This window comes from Eptesicus fuscus, chromosome 5, assembly GCF_027574615.1.
Source record: "Eptesicus fuscus isolate TK198812 chromosome 5, DD_ASM_mEF_20220401, whole genome shotgun sequence".
NCBI classification, from domain to species: Eukaryota; Metazoa; Chordata; class Mammalia; order Chiroptera; family Vespertilionidae; genus Eptesicus; species Eptesicus fuscus.
The window spans coordinates 44,036,376-44,058,486 of record NC_072477.1 but is presented as its reverse complement, the minus strand read 5'-3'; the positions used below and the strand labels follow the sequence as shown (position 1 = coordinate 44,058,486).

The following is a 22,111-nucleotide window of genomic DNA, read 5'->3' as shown; positions in this document are numbered from 1 at the left end:
GGCACCTGGCCTTCCCCCATTCCTGGAAAAGCACACCTGGCAGGTGTAGGCCCACACAGCCAGGGATGGGGGGCCAGACCCCAGCTTGGGGCAAAGGCCAGGAGGGGAGGAGAATGTGAGGTAGGGCGCTTTATCCAGAGCAGCGTTGGCTCAGCTGGGGCCCAGCAGCGGAGGCTGAGGCTGGGCACCAGATGTAATTCCTGCAGATGTGAAGCACTAAGGAGGAGATGGATGCTGGGCTTGGGGAGCTCTGGGTCTGATGGGGAAGGCCCCCAATCAATCCCACCCCCTGCGTGATAGGGGACCCAGCCCACACCTCGTGAGAGACCAGGTCTAACGGGAAACCACCTCTCCTTAGAGAAATGTGTGATGGGGCAGGCAGCACCCCCACCTACACACTGTGCACGCAGAGGGATGGACACCCCCCATTCTCAAGCCGGGAACCGTGAGCAGGGTCACCACCCTGGGGGCTCCAGTTCTGAGGGTCAGGCAATTCCCTCCCACTGGGATCCCCTCTCTGATGCCTGGCCAGCTTACCTAGGATTGTTCCTGGTCCCAGATACCCCCAGAGCAGCACCTGGTGGCCACAGGCCTCTCAGACTGGCCCCCTCACAGCAGAGCCCATAGCCCTGCCGAAGGCTCTGGTTGGGGGCGTGGTCAGTGGCCTACCCCGTACAAAGAGCTTCATTAGCCCCATTCAGTGGGGCGGGCAGGAATGCTGAGCTGGCTAGTGGGGCCTGAGTCAGCAGCTGGGCAGCTTGGCCCTGGGTCCAGGGGAATCCAGGCCGCCCCCTCCCAGGGCAGAGGGGCAGTGACCCGGTCCCGCTGACCCTTTCTGAGCCTGATGTGCCACACATTAGCCTGCTAAGCTTAAGGCAGAGGTTATCGAATGGGAATCTGTGTGTGGGGGCATATGTCTCTGTGTCTACCCTTCCCCGCTCCCAGAGAGAGCTCACTATTGAAGGTAAAGTTGGTTTTTCCACCTTGCCTTCCTCTCTTTGGACTCTGCATTTATTACTTCACTCACTCATTCACCAGGCCTGCCTGCTCCCTTCACCTGGCTCAGCCCACATTCTTCTTGCCTTTAGCTGAACCCTCACGGTGGCTCTCCCAACGGGGAGGGCTTTACCTCTATACAGCTGATTCATTTCTTTCTACTCATCCTTCAGCTCCTCTATGGGCAGCAGCACCTCCTTCCCCAGGAAGCCTTCCCTGACCCACCCATCCCCAGGTCAGGTAGGTGCTGTGGGTTTCCCTCCAGCCCTGCACTTCCATGTCTGCTGTTTGTGTATCTGTGCCCCTGCCCCCTTGTAGGCTCCTGGGAGGTGAGGGTGTGCCGGCCTTGTTCACCCAGCATTCCCAGCGCCAGCACTTACTTGATGCTCAGTCATCTGAGTTCAATCTAAATAACACAATGATTATTCTAGAAACACTTACTGGGTGCTTCCTGCAGTCCAGGTCTCTTCACATGTTGATCCATTTCATCCTCCCAGCACCCCGTGCAACAGCAGCAGCCTCAGCCGTGATGGGGGGAGAGGGTGTGGATTTCCCGGCCCCCCGACAAGGACAGGATAGTTGCCTGACACCAGTCTGGAGGTGACTCTGCTCTGAGGCTGATACCTCTACTGGACCCTCCTCCACCATTTCCCCCCTGAGCTCCAGGCCTTGCCTCCCTGGCAGTTTTCCAGAGATTTGCTGAGGGAGGCCTGGGGGCAGGTGTCTGGACACAGGCAGGGGCTACTCACAACCCCCACCGCCCCTTCTCCCCACCCCCACCCCAGGGGCCCAGCTGGGGGCTGGAGCGGGCTCCCTTGGGCTTCCACTGCCAAAGGGGATGAAGGCTTTCTCCCCCTGGACTCTGAGGCGCCCAGGCATATTCATGGGGCAGAGTAAGTCTGCTTCTTGGAGTGGATGCCAGGGCTGGTCCCTCAGCAAATATGCAATGAAGGGTGGGGTTGCTGAGTAACCCCACCACCTCCATCCTTTCCCTCACACTTCCTGAGTCCCCACCAAGTGCTAAAAGAGGCCCCAGACCAGAGTGAAATGGGACGAGGCCTGTGCCCTCCAGGGGCTCTGGTCTCATGGGGAGGGGCGGGGTAGAGAGTAAGGGAGGTGTTGTAAACATGGTTCAGAGTGATCAGGCCTCTAATGGGAGGATAGACAGGACACTGTGGGGGCTGGGGAGGTGGGGCTGGCTTCACAGGGGAGGGAACACTGGACATGCTACTTGAAGAATGGGGAGGCTTTTGCTAGAGGGCAGAGTAAGTGATAAAGGGAACAGCATGAGCAAAGACCCCAAGGCGTGTCTGCGACCTGGGAGACCTCTCCTCTGGCATCTGTCCTGGGAGGCAGGGCTGTGTCCTCGGTGAGCAGGCTGTGGGACAGGCTGTCCTGGCCGTGGGATTGCTCAAGTGCCCAGGGCCAGGGATGTGCTGTTTGCTCTGGAGCTGGTGCCTGCCTCTCCAGGCTCTCGGGCTCTGGGGACTCTGCTCTCTGGGCTGAGCAGGCAGGAAACATAAAACTTTAAGAGCTGATGTCACCTCTGAAAAATGCCCCCTTCTCGCAGAGCCAGAGCTGGGGGCCCAGTGTTTGTGTTGGAGGGTCTGCTGGTTGGCCTGGCATGGCCCGGGCTGCTTGGGGTCTGTCTGTGGACTCAGTCTCCACTGTCTGATCCTGTTCTTCCATGACTCTGAGCCTGGCTCTGGCTGGAAGGACGTGGGCCTCACAGTTGGGTGAGCCCCCTACAGACTCCCTCCCCCACGTATACACACTCTGGGGGTTGCTTGGGCCCTGAGGCCTGAGCAAGCAGGGCAGGCCTCCTCTCTTGGGTGGGGGTCTGATGTCCCTGGGCCAGGCCTGGCTGAAGAGCAAGTGTGTTGCTGGAGGGGGCGCTCTTGAGCCCCTGTAACTTCTTCCTCTTCCCTCCCTGCCAGGGGCTGCAGAGCTGGGGGCCCTTCTGCCAACAGTCCCTGTGGGGCCCAGACCTGTGAGTTTTCTGAAGGACCTGGTAAAAGCCAAAGGTCTGGTCTTGGGTCCTGGGGAGCACTCATGGGTCCCAGGCATGCAAGTGTGGACACAGGGGAGGTGCAGATCAGGGACTCACTGGACCACCCGAGCCTGCTCTGTGCCTCAGGATCCCTTGGAGGGAATCTAGGGGCAAAGTGGGAAGGACACTGGGGGTTCAGGAAAATGCATTCCTACCTCCATGTGGCTAGGAAGTGGCTGTAGGATCCAAGGACAGGCACTTCCTCTCTGGAATGGAATATCCCATCTATGAAATGAAAGTTGCTCTTTCAGGGACCTCCTGGCTGACATTGTGGGGCCCAATAATGCTCTTCCCTGGCCCGAGGAGCTAGTCTTGCTCTTTCCAGGAGGGTTTCTAGGCCCCATCTACTACCTCCCTTCATTCTAAGCTCCTCCCCCCTTTTCCCCCCACAACAGCCCTGCAGCTCAACTCAGCCCTGCCCAGCCCTGAGCTAAGGGGACAAAAGCCAGGAGACAAAGCTCAGTCCTGGCATGCTGTGTGACATCAGGCCCACCACTGCCCCTCTCTGGGCTTTCTTTGCCTCCTCTGCAAAAACGAAGGAGCCTGGCTATCAGCTGAAGTCTTCCTCAGCTCTGGGATTCTATTAAAGAGGGGACAGGCTATTTTCAAGTGTCTAGGTTTTGATTTTGTGGTAGCAGGGAAGCTGGTCAGAGCAGCTTACTGGGGAACAAAGGTTCAGGGGCAGGAGGGGGTGTTTGGTTTATAAGGAGCACCCTGGGCCCGAGCCAGACTTTGTCCTGCGCTTTCGTCTGAGGCCACAGCAGAGACAGGTCTGCGACAGGCCTTTGGGGGTGGGGGTGGGGGTGGGAAAGAAAGTGGAAGGGATGGGGCAGCAGCTTGTGGAGCAGAAGAGGGCAGATGGAAGCCTCTGGAGTCAAATAGAACTTTGAATCCCAGCTCAGCATTTGCCAGCTGAGTGTTACATCCAAGTTACCGAACTTTTCTAAGTCATTTTTCACATATAAATGGGAATGACAACGGTACCTGTGTCCTAGGGTCACTTAAATATTAAATGACATGTAAATACTTAATGCAGTGCCAGCAGAGAGACAAGCCCCTTTAAATGACCCCCATCATCTACGCCACCCTACTGTCAGGGCTAAAATCCAACTCTGCCCTTTGTAAGGGCGCTCTGGTGAGGCACAGGCCTCCAAGGGGAGCTGCTCCTTGACGCCTGACAAGAAGTTTCCATGATCTGAGTGCTCTGTCTGGGAGATGTCAGAATCCCGCCATGCGGTGGGCTGTGCAGGAGCCAGGCCTCTCTGTCCCTGCTGAAGCCAGAGCTCTGCACCCGAGAGCCCCAACTCTGCCCACGGCCCCCGTGCCCAGGGCTCAGCCGCTGGCTCTGTCTCTGGGAACAAAACTCAGGCCCTCTCTCCTTTGAGGTGTTGATGGTGACTTCCCAAGTCCCCTTCAGTTTTTCCTCATCACCATTTATCCCCCCTCTATGCTCTCCCCCACCTCCACCTACCCCCGCAATCACCACTCTGAGTCCACTTCATTTCTTAGAGCCTCCCACCTTTTATTAAGAAAATGTTCAAACACAGAAAGTTGAAAGAATTGTACAGCCCACACTTCATGCCCACCACCGTTTTACTACACGTGCTTCATTGCATGTCAGTCCCTCTAGTCTTCCTTCCACCCAGCAATTCATCTGACTTTTTTTTGATGCATTTCAAAGTAAGCTGCGATGTCCGTTCACCCCTAAACACTTCAGCAGGCATATCATTAACTACATTTGTTTATAGTTCTTTTCTTTTTCAGGTAAAGTTTGCTGAGTAAAATGCACAAATCTTAAGTGCACTCTTCGGTGAGCTTTGACAAATGCAGTCATTTGTGTAACCAAACCACTATGGAACAGGCATTTATTTGTTCCTTTCTAACTCTGAGTCACACTGCATCTTTCTGAGGACTTTTGGGGGAAACTCCTGCAGGTCTCAACGGCAGGCATCCCCGCTGTCTTATCTCCCTCTTAGCTCTGGCTGCTTGGAAGCTCCGAGATCCATTGCAGCCTGCTTCCAGCACGCACTTGGGACTTGAGAAAAACATTTCAGTGTGTCATCTTACTCTCTCTTCTCCCCAATTCCCTTGTCTGTTATTTTTAAGTCCTCTGAACTATATACAACTCTGCAAGCTGGTTCTCAAATCCCCCCCCCCCCTTTTTTTTTGGAACAAAACTGAAGGAGTGCTGCATAAATAATCATATTAGAATTTTCAGGATGTTTCAATGGTTTGTGGTGCCCAAATATGTGAAAATGGAAGCTGTCCCAGTAAATCTGGAATGAATTGACACCCTATGCACAGAGTACGGACCTGTGTGTATAGTATGCAGTGTACACACACACGAATTCTTTTCTCAGTCCAGACACTGGCATTGGCAATGACACCATCCATTCCAAACTGAAAAACCTCACTCAGCAGGCGCCTTGCTGGGGAGGGGATGGTTTGAGCAGAGGCCATGGTCGGCCTCAGGGTGGCGCCTGTGAACGGGAGATGATGATGGTGACCTGTCTGGAACCAGCCTGCCATGTTGGACAGCACAACCCCACCAGGCTCTTTGGTCTGAGTTCAGATGCTGTGATTTCCTGGGTCCTGACTTATATTCCCTTCCCCTGCCCCCCCCCCCCACCCCCCGCATCTCCACTCACTCGTGGGGAGTCCCTGGGGCAGCTGCTGAAGATCCCAGCCAAACCTTCAGATTCCAGTTCATGAAAGGTGGGCAGGATGAAGATATCGGGTGGGTAGAGGGCTCTCAGGACATGCTCTGGATCTGTCTTCCGGACCACCCATCACAGGCCTCATTTCACTTTGATATAGGAAGCTGTTGATTAGAGTCTGTCCCCTCACTAGATTCTAATCTTGTCTGTTGTTATTCACCATCAAATCCCTGTGGCTTTGCCCAGGCAATTCTATTTATTTAAGGAAGGAAGGGTTTTTACTAGCATTTCATCCCTGCACCACTGATGTGAGAACAAGCTCAAGGGACCATCCCTGGACAGGGAGTGGGGGTTCTGGGGTCCCAGTCTGACAACGCTCATAGGTACATACAGCACCTCACCTGGTAAGGGGCACCATCTTGGAAGAGGGGAACCTGGGTTCTTCTACAGAGAGGTGACTCCGTCCTCAGGAATAAGTATCCATAGGCCCAATGATGATCTCAGAAGTTCTCTGAAACAACAGGTAGGGATTTAAAATTTTTATTGATTGATTTTTAGAGAGAGAGAGAGAGAGAGAGGAAGAGAGAGAAGGAGAGAGAAACATCAATTTGTTGTTCCACTTATTTATGCATTAATTATTGCTTCTTGTATATGTCCTGACTGGGGATCAAACCCACAGCCTTGGCATATCTGGACAACGCTCTAACCAAGTGAGCTCCCTGGCCAGGGCCAGGGATTTAAAATTTTAAAAACAGTGAAAGGTTTTATATAATTCTATAAAACTCAACTGTAACTAAAAAAGTACAAATATAACTACATAAAATTAAAAATATAAAAATAAAATTACATTTTAAGTTTAAAAACTACATAGAAAATATATGAATATATTCACATCACAGAGAAATGGCAACCCCTTTCCATGCTACCCAGAGAGCTCGTCCACAGTGTGTCTTTCTGCTTTTCCTTCGTCATCTAAAGGGAAACTTGCACCATGACTCGAGCCCTTGAGGTCGTGAAAACGAAGTAGGAGGATGTCCTCACATTTCTTGCAAAAGGAACTCAGGTGGCACCGACCTTGACTTTCAAATAGAACAATTCATCCACAAGAGGAAAACTGAGGGCACTTGCATCATAGACCTGAGGAGAACGCGGGAGAAGCTTCGACCGGCGGCTCTGCCATTGCTGCCATGGAAAACCGCTGGTGTCAGTGTCCTGTCCTGCAGCAATGCCGGCCGGCGGCCAGTGGCCATGCTAACGCTCCCCTGGAGCCACTCCTATTGCTGGCGGCCTCACCCCTGTAACGCGCACTAACCAGCTCCTGGCGGCCTTCCAGGAGACGCTACCACCAGCCTCTCACAGAGGCCTCTTATGGTAACCTGCCTGCCGTCGCTCTGGGTCACACACACTCTCCTCTGTGCTGTGCGGACGGGGCCATCCCCACGCAACAGGGGGACTCACTCACCGGGACTGCGCGGTGGACGCTGGCCCAGGAGGCTCCGCGCACGCGCGGCACCATCTCCCGTGAGCACCCGCGGGAGGCCCCGCCGGACCTCTGCTTCCACAGAGAAAGAGCAGGCCGCTGCTGAAAAGGCTGTGGCTGAGGGCACGTTTCAGGGTGAATGGACCTCTCCAGCTCCCAAATTTACTGCTACTCGACCTGAGGTCGCCCACGGGTCTGGAGGCACAAAGGTCCGCGTGCCTGTTCAGCGGGGCCCTCCTAAGTCCCCACTGCGCAGGCGCGGAATGGGGAGGAAGACCATTGAGTGGCCTTAGGCCGTCAAATGAAAAAAGGTTGACAGAAACGAAACAGTTTCTTAAAAAAGGGGGGGAGGAGGGTGTAGTGGGGAAGGAAGAAAGCAAGAAAAGAAAGAAATGGCAACCGTTCCTGAAGTATATGGAGTACAAAAGGGTAAGGCCCTTGTCCCCTCGTCACCGTCCCTTCCCCTCTGACAGCTGGCCGTATCCCTCCCGAATGTCCTCTGTATTTTCATACAAACCAGGTAATAAACATATATGTAGTTTGGTTTGCCTTTCTACATTGGTGGAGATAGATAGGTAATATTTCATGTTATATATTAGAGATCTTTCTGGATCAGTTCGCCCAGCGCTGCCTCATTCATTTTAATGGCTTCACAGCATTTTATTGTATGACTGTCCCGTAATTGGCCTAACTAGTCTCCTGTGGAGGGACATTTTTTTCTTTTCTTTTCAATGCTTTGCTCTCACAAAGAACGCTGCAATGATGTGATTTCATACCCGTGTGTGTCTATCTCTTCTTTTTTAAAAGTGGAATTGCGGAGTCCATTCTGATTTTAATGAATGTTGCCAAATCATCTTTCATCAGAGGTAACTTCATTCTTTTTTTTTTTTTTTTAAATATTTTATTGATTTTTTACAGAGAGGAAGGGAGAGGGATAGAGAGCCAGAAACATCAATGAGAGAGAAACATCGACCAGCCGCCTCCTGCACACCCCTCACCGGGGATGTGCCCGCAACCAAAGTACATGCCCTTGACCGGAATCGAACCTGGGACCCTTGAGTCCGCAGGCCGAAGCTCTATCCACTGAGCCAAACCGGTTTTGGCAACTTCATTCTTTTTAACCGAAGAATATTCAACGTCAACATTTAACCAACATAATCAGTTAAATATGATAATGGAACTGTGGCTCACGATATGGGAGCCCACAGGGCGCCTGCTGGTGGCTGGGGAAGGGCTTGACTCCTGCTGGGAGCTCAGTAGTAAGAGGGAGGTATCTTTGCTCTAGTTAATCCCAGAAGAAATCGCTACTGGTCCAGAGCATTATAGTTTACAGAGTTTATGTAGTTCATTTAACCCTATTGAACTTCTGAGGAAGGCAGTATTACTTATTTTCATCCCATTCTATGGGTGAGGAAACAGCTTTGAATGAGTCCCACACTCAAGTGACTGGCAGGCCCAGACTCCAACTTTCAGCTGCTTTTCCCTTTCTCTCTGGGTAACTTCCTCTGTCTCCCCATTCCTTGCCACCTCCTCTACAACCAAATCCTCCCCAAACAATGCTTTCCTCAGAATCAACCCCAAAGCCCACTCCTCAGGCTCCACTGAACCCAGGAATATGCAATGAGAATTAGAGGTGGTTAGGATTTGCCTGGCACACATCCCCTGCGGCTGCCCCAGTAGGAGAATTTGTAGCTTCCTATTGCTCCACAGGCTCAAGAACGGAAGGTGGGACTGGACTCCTTCCTACAGGGCCCCTTGGCACCCAGGGCCAGAAAAGGAGTTACAGACTTAAGTTTGGAGAACAAATAATTGCGGGGGCAGTAGGGGGAGAGAGGCATAAATGAGTACATGTGTGGAAAAGCAAAAGACCCAATGTATAAAGGTGCTTTATCACCCAGACCCCATTTGATTTTGGTTTCTGGGAGGGTCTTGGAACCAATCCCCCACAGATAGATACCAAGGGACGACAGTACAGCAAAAATGAGGGGAGGTGGCTTCCAAGATCAGGTTACAGAAGGACTGAGTGCCTTCGGATGGCTCACTTGCCCTGAGGGAAGCCAGCTGCCATATTGTGGCTGCTCTACCAAGGAGCCCACAAGTTGAGGAACTGACTCAAGAGCCAACGAGGACCAGAGGCTGCCAAGAGCCCTGTGAGTGAACTTGGAAGTGGATCCCCTCCCAGTCAAACTTGGAGATGTCTGCATCCCCTGCCCACACCCAGATTGCAGCCTCCGGAGAGACCTTCAGCCAGAGGCACCCAGCCAAGCTGTACCTGGCTTCCTGGTCCACAGAAACGGGGGGATAATGATAAGTGCTTGTTAAGCCACTGAGTTAGAGGGTAACTTGTTACTCAGAAGTAGGAAGCTAAAACACATTCTGTGCTCTACATTTCCCCATCGCTGAACGTCTGGGCTGTGTTTAACTTTTCACTAATACAGAATTATTTCGTGAACCTCTTCCTGTCCAACAAGCCTTTTCTGAATGTAAGATCATTTCCTGAGGGTGACCCCAACAGGGAGATGACTGAAGCCAAGGTTCAAGCATGCAAGATATTTCATAAACATCTCCAAAGTTCTGTCCTCCAAGGATGGGTGTGGCCAAGTCGGGTCACCAGGAGTGTCCAGGCCCTCGTTTTCACATACCCTTGGCCAGCATTTTTCTTAGTCTTCCTGATTATTAATGTCTCCAACAGCAATCAGGTAATTCTAGTAATTCCCTTGCCTACTTCCCAGGGTTATTGTCAGATTTGAAATCAAAATCATGTAAATGAAAAGTCCCGTAGAGGCTGTGCTGTGTTCTGTAAGGCTGGGAGAGGTTGTGCTTTTTCTTAGAATCACAGGGCTTCTCAGTGCTCAGTTTATCCCAGTGCCTCCCTATCTCATAGGAGAGGAAGCAGGGGCTCAGAGATGAGCAGGGCTTACTCAGGGTCACACAGTAATTCATGGCAGGGCTTAGATAAGGTAACAAGGATCCTTTGCCCCCAGTGTAGAGCTCCTCCTGACCCGCACAGCCTCCCAGCTTGCAGCTTTGCCTCAACCAAATATCCAGGTGGAACTGCAGATCTCTCCTTCAACCTGAGAACTCAGAAAATCCCTACATTTTAAGAAAAGCTGGCCCCAAATCCTCCCTTCCTTTACTGACCTGGCCACCCAACAAACCACCCTTGTCTCTACCAACCAGGCCAGTAAACCACCCCGTGTGACTTTGCCTAGCTCACTTCTCCCACATCTCAGGGCAGGCTGGCCCCACTGCTCAGCCTCCTTCTCTCTCCAGGGCCCTTCTCTTAGGCCATGAACCCAAGCCCGTGCTGTTTCCATCCCCCTGTCACTGTGGCCAAGAAAACAGGAAGCATCTGAGTCACCCATTGTCCCCTGGGCCTTGGCTGTCTGGGCCCGAGTTTTGGAGTCAAAGAAGGACAAGGAAGGCAGAGGTTGGCCTCATAGAAGCCAGGACTTCTGTAGAGCCCACTCTTCTAACACTGTCTTCCAGCTTGTGGGACCCCAAATAGCCAATGGTCCAGGAACCTCCCAAATTCTTCTTGGGATAAAGGAAGAGCACTGTCTTGAGATTTGGAATTCTAGAATTGGCTCTGCTTCCCACTGGCTGTGGGCCTTGAGCTTGTCTGATGGTCCTCGAGGGTGGTTAAATATTAGAATTGCCTGGAGAGCTTTAAAAGATACTGACATCTGGGCTCTTCCCCAAGTGATTCTGACTTAATTTTTAAAACCTCCCAGGTGATTCCAAAGTACATCCAGGCTTGAGAACCACTGGGCTAGTCATCCCCAAGCCTCAGTCTCTTGCCTGTCAAATGGGGTTAATGATGCCTATTCTCCACAGCTGCTGAGAAACAACTGGGGCCCTGGGTTTATCCAGGCTCATTGAAAATGTAGCACTAGTGTAATAAGTCTTTATATGTCCACCTGTGGTAGGGCTGGGGTGGAAGTGAGATACCCTGAGGGCCTTTAGAACCATGGCCAAGATGACAGTGGTAGACATTAACAGGATATTGATGGGCATGTTGAGCAAGCATGTCTACTGCCCCCCTGTGGTCATCCTCTAAAGTGCCCAGCCCTGAGCAGAGTAAGTACAAGGTGAAAGCAGCAGGGGTACTCCAGACCCATGCCCCAAAGAGCTCTTGGTCTAGTGGGGAGAGGGGCAGGAGTACAGCAGCTCACACTACAAGGCAGAAGGTTAAAAGGGTGCCAGATTGGAGGGAGTAGGGAAGGCTTCTTGTAGGAAATGGCATTCATCCTGGGGGCTCCAACAGGACCTGGGAACCCCTGGAACAAAGCCATAAAGGCAGGAATGAAAGTTCAATCGAGACTTCCCAGGGTGTAAATTGTGAATGGAGGAGATGGGAGAGGCAGGAGGCCGAAGTGCAGGAGGCCAGCATTCCCTTCCAGCCCTTTCCTCTTGGGAACATATATATGAGGACATACTGGATGATGCCTTTTATGAAAAATTACAAACACATTTGTTTTATAGCATGGATCTGTTTTTGACATTTATTGTTTCAGCCAATGCTTGTTATGTTGTCTTGTTGCTGTATGCCTGGTTGTCTTTGATTGTAAAATAGATATTTGTTTGAAACATTACCTTCAGAAATTACTAGAGACCTAAAATGATGTTATCTTCCTTCAGTTAGGAGTTTAATTAGCTTCTGCCAGGCATCTGGGGTACTAGCAATTCAGGATCACCTTGGTCCAATTTCAAGGCTTGTGGCTTACCCAGATTATTCAAAGCCAGAGCATAGACCTTGCAGGAGCCAGAATGCAGCCCCTTGGATTTCCCAGTCCCGAGTGTGGGGCAATTACTCTTAGAATGCAGCCCCTTGGATTTCCCAGTCCCGAGTGTGGGGCAATTTCCCAGTTCTGTGCCCTAAATTCTGTCCTTGACCCCCTCAAGGCTCTCAGAGGTTCTGCTCAGCTTCTCAGCTTCTTCACCCTGATTGGCCAACTCCACTGCAGAAGTGCCTCCCAATACTAGGCTTGCTGGCCAGGCAATTTCTTTGTATCTTGTTAGTTTTTTGATGCTTTTAAGATTATTAAAATATTATGGCCAGTTTTTTAAAGTTTCCTTCAGTAGTAGGGTTGGTCTGAGTCATCTAAGTCTGTCTTTACTGAAAGTAGAGGTCCTCTACAATTTGATTCTAACATGATAGTGTTCTTACTTAATGCTTTTTCCCCCTCACCCAAGGATATGCTTTTTAAAAATTTTTATTTTAGAGTGAGTGAGAGAGAGAGAGAGAGAGAGAGAGAGAGAGAGAAATATCAATCTGTTCCTCCTGTACCTGCCCCAACCAGAGATGGAGCCTGAAAGCTGGGTATGTGACCTTACCAGGAATCGAACCCATGACCCTTGGGTACATAAGATGATGCTCCAACCAACTGAGCCACACTGGCCAGGGCTTAATTTTTTATCTTAAAACGATAACCCTTTTTCTTTTAAATTGAAAATATATTAAAAAAGTAAGTATTTATTTGTTTCTTTTTACAACACACACACAAAAGTTCAAAACAACAATACCAATATGAACAATAAAACCCACCGCATCCATCTAGATGTAATTTGTCCTGAGTCTGTGCAGTTCTGTGGGCTCTCACTCCAGCTTTTCCTCAGGGCAACACCTTTCCCCTCTAGGCTAACGCTTCCAGGGGAAGTAAAACTGGGGGTTCCCTTTCAGACTTTAAATTCAGCTGGAAAATCTTACTATTCTATTTATGTGCCACAAATTTTAACAATCTCCGTTGACAACTCTTTGAATAATGTTTGATCAGTTTATAAACTTAGTTAATCAAATATCTTAAAATATTTTTAATTTTATTTAATAGTTAGGTGTCCTGCCCTGGCCACTGTGGCTCAGTTGTTTGAAGTGTTGTCCTGTGCATTGAAAGGTCGGTTAGATTCCCAGTCAGGGCACATACCCAGGTTGTGAGTTCAATGCCCAGTGCGGATGCATGTGGGAGGCAAACTGATTGATGTTTCACTCGCACATCGATGTTTCTCTTTCTCTCCCTCTCCTTTCCTCTCTCTCTCAAATCAATAAAAGCATGTCCTTGGATGAGGATTGAAAAATAGTGAAAATTAAAATATGGTGAATTTAAAGTTCTCTTATACGTTCTAATATTGTGTATACTAGTAAATTCGGTAAGAGTTCAGCTTAAAATCCTCAGTTTAAATTATTTAATTATACACTTTCAATGATTAGTTAAAAAGCCATCACTCTAAAAGACCAAATTATCTTATACATTACAAGCATTATAGAGTACCAAATATATAAAGATTGTCTCTTAATACAAAAATATCAGGGTCACACAATACAATATGCAGATGATGTATTATTATAGAACTAGTGGCCCAGTGCACAGATTCGTGCACATTGAAAGGAAATTAATTAGAAGAAATATTTTAATATTGCTATTCACCCTTTCTCTATATAGAAGTGTCAACCAAATTCACGACTGACAATGACAGATTGAAATACATGTGTGCGATTTGTGCCAGTGAGAGCTTTATATGTATTGCGCATGTGCGAGTCAACTTAGCTTTATATGTATTGCGCATGTGCGAGTCAACTTAGATATAGAATAAACTTGCTTAATTAGACCTGCTTTCTGATTTAGCTAAACTTTTTCCAGCCCAGTGAAGCACCCCAACTTCTCTTTCAGGTAATTGTCAGCAACACAGCAGTAAATATCAACACAAAGCAGATTATTATTGTAGATCACGCAGGGAGAACAAAGGGTAAAATATTTAACTGCAGCAGTGTTTGACTATATTCTGTGCAGTGAGAAAACCTGAAGTCATTTTTAAGGTCCACCATTTCTTACTTCTTTGCTGTTGGGTCAAGTTTCTAAACTTTCTAAATCTCTTTTTTCTGGCTAATGAAAAGAAAATAGGATTCCACCAAGTCTCCTGTCTACCTACTCCAGGACTTCTGTGAGGATCAAATGAGATGAGGCACAGGAAAATGCTTCACAGACATTTGGTTAAAGTGTAAAATGTTTGCACCTGGCTATAAAGTTGTGTTCCTGGGCTGAAGAAACTCCAAGGAGGCTAGTTGCTAGGGAGAGGAATGCAGGCATTGCTACGTGATGTCATTACCTGGCACCCACAGCCACCGTTTCTGGGCTGGGCTGGGCTGTGGGCCACATTTTGTGCCATGGGGTCTTGGCAGCGTTGGCTGTAATTTGGTGGGCTGTTGCTCGGGGGTGGTGGCGGGGCCTGTGTCCCACTTTGGGGAAGCCGAGTGTTGCTTTGTGGGCGCCAGGTCTGCGGTGCTGTTTCTCTGTATATGGCTAGTGTGCATCATGGCAGCTCCTGCATTGAGCATCTGCCCCCTGGTGGTCAGTGCACGTCATAGTGACTGGTTAGATGATTGGAGGGACACTTAGCATATTAGCCTTTTATATATATACTAGAGGCTCAGTGCACAACATTCGTGCACTCAGAGTGGGGGTGGGTCCCTCAGCCCGGCCTGCGCCCTCTAGCAGTTCAGGAGCCCTTGGGGGATGTCTGACTGATGGCTTAGGCCAGCTCCCCACTAAGCTAGCAAGCGGACATCCTTAGTGCTGCCGTGGAGGTGGGAGAAGCTCCCGCCACCGCCGCTGTGCTTGCCAGCCTGTGAGCCCTGCTTCTGGCTGAGTGGCACTCCCCCTATGGGAGCACACTGACCACCAGGGGGCAGCTCTTGCATTGATCATCTGCCCCTGGTAGTCAGTGAGCGTCATAGCGACCGGTTGTTCTGCCGTTCAGTCGATTTGCATATTACCCTTTTATTATATAGGATGGATATATATATATATATATATAAAAGCATATATAGGTTTAAAGCATATATAGGGGGGGTGACATATATGTATATATATGTTTTACACCTGAAACCTATATATGCTTTTACTAACCCATGTTACCCCCCCTATAAATTCAATAAATTCAATAAATTCAATAAATAAATATAAAAATTTAGCCTGGCCAGTGTGGCTAAGTGGTTGAGCATTGACCTAGGAATCAGGACGTCATGATTAGATTTCCAGTCAGGGCACATGCTCAGATTGCAGGCTCAATCCCCAGTGTGAAGGGTGCAGGAGGCAGCCAATCAATGATTCTCTCTCATCATTGATGTTTCTATCTCTCTATCCTTCTCTAAAATCAATAAAATATATTTAAAATAAAAACACCCTGAAAAGTAAAATCAAGGTCAAGTAGCCCACTTCCTTGGTGCCAAATTTTCTACATACTTCCCAGTTCTTCTGGTGCAGCTCCCTCTCAGGCTGATAACCTGATTGGATTTTGAATCTTAAACTAGGTGTTAATAACCTCCCACTCCCTTAAAGATATCCACATCCTAATTCCTGTGAATGTGTTTGTTATTTTACATGGCAAAAGGGACTTTGCAGGTGTGATTGAGTTAAGGGTCTTGAAATGGGGAGATGAGCCTGCATTATCCAGGTGGCCCAATGTAATCACAGGGTCCTATGAGGGAGGGGGAGGCAGGAGAGTCACAGAGAGAGATGTGGTAGCAGAAGCAGAGGTTGGAGTGCTGGGATTGCTGACTGAAAGGGAGCCACGAGCCAAGAAATGAGAGCAGCTTTATTTAGAAGCTGGAGAAGGTAAGGAAATTGATTCCCCCCTGGAGCCACTAGCAGGAGTTCAGTCCTGCTCACACCTTGATTTTTGCCAAGTGAGGCCCATTTGGGACTTCTGTTCTCCAGGACTGTAAGATAACGAATTTGTGTTGTTTTAAGCCATTAAATTTGTGGTAATTTGTTACAGCAGCAGTAGGAAATTAATACACTATATAAATACAATTTTTTACTTAGCCCTAGGACTTCTGAATTCCATGTGATTCTAAGATGTGTAAATCTCCATTCCATTGAACTTTAAGGACTTTTGAATGACCACAACAATAAAATTAATGGAAGCTCCATGTTTTCTACACAGTGTGTTTGCCCAGCACACTGTACTGAAGACATGGAGCTATATTCCTCACAATTCCTCCTGTGTGGCTATGTAAGCACTTGCTGATGGGAGTGTTTTGGTTCGTTTCTAATCAGGCAATGTTCACTTTCTACAGCTGACAGTCCTGGGTTCTTGGATGGTGGTGTCTGAAGCTACTGGGCTCCCTGATAATATTCTGGCAACTGAGGACAGTTGTAAAAGTCAGCTTTGTAGGTTACTTATGAAACAGCTGCCCCATTCATTCTCCAAGCACTCCCAGAACATCAGGGAGAGGGACACAGCAGTGAATGAGAATGGTCTGCACCCTCAAAGCACTCACCTGTAGTGGGAGCCACAGATAATCATGATATGGTGCAGTAAGAGCAGGGACAGCAGAGAGGAGGAGGGTAGGGAGGAAGATGTGGTCAGGAACTTGAAATGCATAGGCCTTAAATTGCACTAATGACATAACGGTCAACCAACAGCACACAGACTGTTTGAAATCGGACCTGGCCAGGCTGGAAAATATGAATGAATGGTTGCCAGGCCTGAAGGCCCTTGGTGAGGAGGCAGGGAAGGAGACCTGGGCTGGTGCTGGCTGGTAGGCACCCTCGAGAACCTGGTCCTTCTATCAGCCTGGGCTCAGGCAGGCTGGGTTCCAGTCCCAGCCCTGTCTTGTGACTTCAATATCTTCATCTGAACAATGTCACTCATACTAGAACCTTCCTTTCCACAGGGTGGCAGGAGACGGAGAGCAGGGAGGATGGACTAAGTTCAGGAGGTTGGACTGCTGATGTCAGAAGGTAAGCCGTGCTCCAGCCAGTGCATCCACTGGTGGTCTGAGCCCACTTACTTTCGAGGAAGTCCCCTGGGTGCTCCCCATTCCTTGAAGCCCAAATCTAGGCCTTCAATTGCACTAATGACATAACGGTCAACCAACCCAGTAAAGGTTATGTGAGAAACAGGGGCCAGGCTCCAGCCTAGACCAAATAAACTAGAATCCGAGTATATGTGTGTGGAGAGGTAGTTCTGGGAATCTGAACCCTAGGGGAACCTGGAGCCCTGCTGGGATTGAGAACTGCTGGGTTATAGGCCCAGGACTCAAGGCTGGGTCCACATGGGCTGTTCCTGAACACCCCCCTTTCCTTAACAGGTGCACACCTCAGGCCTGGCATTCACTGTAATATCATTCTCTAAGTCCACCTTCCCATGTGCTTTTGGGATTTGTACACAGCACCTTCCCTCCTGTACACACAGTGTCCTCATACTCACTCACACTGACAGTATTGGGTCACACACAGACATGTAGACATGGTTCCTGAGTAGGGCTATGGATTTAGCAAATAAAAATACAGAAAGCCCAGTTAGATTCCAATTTCAGATGAGCAATTTATACCTGTTTAGTATAAGTATGTTCCAAGGATTGCATGGGACATACTTATATGAAAACTAGAGGCCTGGTGCATGAGATTCGTGCACTGGGGGGGTGGGGTGTCCCTCAGTTCAGCCTGCGCCCTCTCCCTGTCCAGGACCCCTCGGGGGATGCCAAGGGGATTGGGCCTAAGCAGCAGTCAGACATCCCTTGTAGTCTGGGACCCCTCGCTCCTTACCACCTGCCTGCAGTGGAGGCAGGAGAGGCTCCCGCCACCCCTGCTGTGCTTGCCAGCCATGAGCCTGGCTTCTGGCTGAGTGGCGTTCACCCTGTGGGAGCACACTGACCACCAGGGGGAAGCTCCTGCTTTGAGCGTCTTCCCCCTGGTGGTCAGTGCACGGTCATTCTGATGTTCGATTGATTTGTATATTACGCTTTTATTATATAGGATTATTATTTGTTGTTTATCTGAAATCCAATGAACTGGGCATCCTGTATTTTACCTGGTAACCTTACTTCTTAGTCCTGAGGCACCTTCCTGGGGAAGCCTTGAGGAGTAAAAGGAAGTGAGCCTGGAAGGTGCCCCCATTAAGAGGCTAGGCCTGAAGAGGGTGCCCTCCCTCCACGGGTTTCAGAGCCCATCTGCCAGGTGTTGGTGGTGGTGTACTGGAGATCGGTTAGGCCCATAAGGAAGACACTCATCCAGGTCAGAGACTCTTAACCTGTCAGACCTATCACCTTCCTTCTAATATAAAATATTGTGGATGCCCCTTTTATCATCCTGAAATAAAATTCACAGATATTACCACCAATCAAGAGACAGAATGAAAAAACAAATATACTACCTTAATTGTAATATAGGAGAAATAAAAAGAAAGCAGTTGAGAATAAAATACAATGTATTTCAGCTGTAAATGTTTAAGCATTGCTATACTAGGAAAACCTTGTAATTTTTCACTACTCCTGGCTTTTAGCTATAAATAGAAGCACTGAGCATGTGACTGGTGAAATGCAGGTGGATACAGGGGTGTTGTTCTTGTGAATCAAATACCTGACATGATTTTCTGAAAGAGGAATATTTCTTGATAAAATGCCAAACTAAACAAAGTACCTATCTTTCTTTGATTTACAGAATGGTTGAATTCCAGTGTATGCTTTTAAAGTCATACAACAAAATACTTGTGTTTATATATAAAATAGTTAGGTTCTAGACTTAGAGATTTATAAACAAGTTTCTCACCAATATGGGACTTGGGACAATTTTCTTGCCTCCAATGATGTCCTATCCCCCATCATTGTGACAACTAACACACATACCCACAAACTATATAAAACGTGTCCTGGGGCAGTATCTGCTCTCTGAGGATCAGCATTGAGAGGCCAAGCAGGAGTTTCTGGCTTCCTGCTTGGCCCCAATTCATAGACACCCTCTGAACTTGGCTAGCACCAGGGGTTTTTACTAAAGATGACAGCCTTGTAGGTTGAGGTGGGAGGAGGGAGGCAAAGGATAAAGAATTGATTCAGCCTCTAGCCCAGTTGGCAGTGTGGCTCAGTGGTTGAGGGTCGACCTATGAACCAGGAGGTCATGGTTCAATTCCTTGTCAGGGCACATACCTGGGTTACAGGCTCGACTCCCAGAGTGGAGCGTGCAGGAGGCAGGCGATCAGTGATTGTCTCTCATCATTGATATGTCTATCTCTCTCCCTCTCCCCTCCACTCTGAAATAAAGAAATATATATTAGAAAAATAAAAAAATAATTGACTCAGCTTCTAGATTCGCTCCCTCCAGGGACTTTGGAGCAGGTGGGGGAAGTGACAGCCACATGACAAATTGTGATGGACAGGGGGGTATAGGAAGGACTAGGAAGGACTTGCTGCCCCAGCTTTTGGGCATGCTGTCAGGTCTTCAGGGATGGCCCCAGCGACTAAGAGCTGCTTCACTATAGCATGTGTGAGATCTGTATGGCCATGTGTGATGTGGCATTTGTGTGCTAATGATGTACTTTTGTGGTAGGTTACACCTCTTCCCCAGGTGGCCCACAACCGCTGACTTACTGAGGCAGGAATATAAAGGCCTGGTCATCTCAGTCCCACTCAAGACACCCCTGAAGGGCACATGTGCTCCAGAGCTCCCATGGGGTTGGACCTGCACCACAGCTCAACGTCTCTCTCTCTGCCCACTCCTGCTTCTTTCCCTCCCTCCCACAGGTGTTGATCCCAAGTGCCTCCGTAATAAACACCCTGCACTCTAAACTCCATCTTAGAGTCTTCTCGGAGAACCCAACCTGTGACACATGGGCAGTGCTGGTGAATTGTGTGACCCAAGTACTGGAAAGAGGGAATCATGACTGCTGGGAGCACTTGGGAGGGCCCTGTGTGAGTCAGAATTCTTCAGAGAAAAGGAAATGTATAGATTTATAGAAAAAGATTTATTATGAGGGATTGGCTCATGCAAGTAGGGAAACTGAGAGCTCCCATGATCTGTCATCTGCAAGCTGGAGGCCCAGGGAAGCCATTAATGTAGTTCTAGTCCACACCTCAAGGCCTGAGAACTGGGGGAACCAATGGTGTCAGTCCCAGTTTGAGTCTCAAGGCCCAAGAACCAGGAGCTCTGATGTCCAAGGGTAGGGAAAGATGGATGTCCAGCTCAAACAGAACAAATTGACCCTTCCTCTGCCTTTTTATCTGCTCAGACCCAGTAGATTGGATGAGGCCCACCCTTATTGGTAAGGGCAGTCTTATTCACTCAGTCTCCTGATTCGAATGCTAATCTCTTTTGGACACTCCCTAATACATACACCCTGAAATAATGTTTTACCAGTTATCTGGGCACTCTTAAGCCTAATCAAGTTGACACAAAATTAATCATCACAGGCCCCCTAGAGATGTCTCCTGGGTCATTGTGAAGGACATGGAGGTATTTCACAATCTGAGATTGGGAGGAGGAGAAGGTCATTGCAGCTGATCTCTATCATCATCATTACTAATGATGTGCCTTTGTGGTAGGTACTTTATTTACATATTTCACATGAGCACTGAGGCTGATGAGGGAAATGGTGAGATGTGGGCCACCTCTGAGGCTCTGATGGAAGAGAAGGCTGGATTGAGTGGGGAGCTGAAGCATGCGTGAGATCGGTACACACCATGTGTGACGTGGCGTTTGTGTGCTCTATGTGTTGTGTACAGGGCTGTATTCATCTTCTATTGCTGTGTAACAAATTATTACAAACTTAGCAGCTAAACTAACATACATTGATTAGTTCTCAATTCTGTAGGTCAGAAGTCCAGTTAGAGATGTTTGGGTTCTCTGCTTAGAGTCTTCTTACAAGGTCAAAATCAAGTTGTGGCTGGGCTCTTCTCCGGAGGTGCCAGGGAAGAATACACTTCCAGGCTCAGTCAGGTTGTTGGCAGAATTCTGTTCCTTGTGGTTATAAGACTGAAGTCCCATTTCCTTGACAGCTGTCAGTTGGGGGTAGTCAGCAACTAGGAGCCACTCTCTGGCCTTATGTGTGGCCCCTCCATCTTCAAGGCCAGCAACCGTGCGTTGAATCCTTCTGGTGCTTCAAATCTTTGACTTTTCCTCCATCAGCTGGAGAAAACTCTGCTTTTAAAAGGACTCACATGATGAGACTAGACCCACCCAGATAATCTCCCTTTTGTCATATAATACAACATAACTGTGGGAATATCTCATCATATTCATAAGTACCACCCATCAAAGGGGTGGGGATTCTACAAGGTCAAGGGTCATTGGGTATCATGCTTAGAATTCTGCCTCCCACAAAAGCTGTATCTGAATACTTTTGGACTCTAGACCCTCCTCTGCAAAGTAGGGATAATTATATTCACACAAGGATATTGTGAGGATTATATTTATTAGTTTAGAGGCCTAACAAGTATTTGTTGAGCACCTACTCTGTGCCAGGTGCAGTTCTGGGCTCTGGACACACAGCCTCAAACATGACAGGCACAGAAGACATGTGCATGAAGGGCCCTGTAACACATTGACATCCAGCCTGTGTTCGGGCAGTCATCATGGAGTCCCTGGCTTTAGAGTGACATTTAAGACCCTTATCCTGAGGCCATTTCGTTCCCCTAGTCTCCATGCCTTTACCATCCCTCTGCCCTTTGCTGCATGGCACAGACAGCTTCCTGCACCTTCCCCCAGGCCCAGGACAGACATCTTCCTGCTGCTGAGAGGACATAGTTGCTTCTCTGAGCTCAGGAATGCAAAGTAATGGCAGCGGCAGCCTCTCCACCATTAGCTCCATTCAGGGATTCAGAGAATTAGTCTCCTGGGACATTTCAAGAAATTAAGAAAAATATTTATTGACTGCCCACTATATGCTGGGTCTATTTCCTCCAGGCAGCTTTTCCTTACTGCCTGCACCAGGGCATGATCCTTCTGGGCATCCACAGTCTGACCTACCCCTATCTTGCAGCACTTTGTTCCCCTACCCCACCCCAACTGTGCCAGATCTGTATGCTGAAAACTAAAAAATGATGAAAGAAATCAAAGAAGACCTAAACAAATGGAGAGATATACTATGTCCATGGATTGGTGGACTCAAGGTTGGCAAGATGTCAAATTTTCCTAAACTGGTCTATTGATTAAA

General features: G+C 48.7%; 2 long non-coding RNA genes across 2 annotated transcripts; one reads left to right on the top strand and one right to left on the bottom strand.

Annotated features, from left to right (window-relative positions):
• Positions 1-4,569: 4,569 nt before the first annotated feature.
• LOC114230650 (uncharacterized) lies at positions 4,570-6,201 on the bottom strand. Its single transcript, XR_003616596.2, has 3 exons — positions 6,105-6,201; positions 5,695-5,852; positions 4,570-5,081 (listed from the first exon to the last, which is right to left on the bottom strand). It is a non-coding gene; the product is annotated as an uncharacterized LOC114230650 (long non-coding RNA).
• Positions 6,202-7,316: 1,115 nt separating this feature from the next.
• On the top strand, positions 7,317-19,711 carry LOC129148989 (uncharacterized). Its single transcript, XR_008555972.1, has 3 exons — positions 7,317-7,612; positions 16,860-16,926; positions 19,510-19,711. It is a non-coding gene; the product is annotated as an uncharacterized LOC129148989 (long non-coding RNA).
• Positions 19,712-22,111: the final 2,400 nt, after the last annotated feature.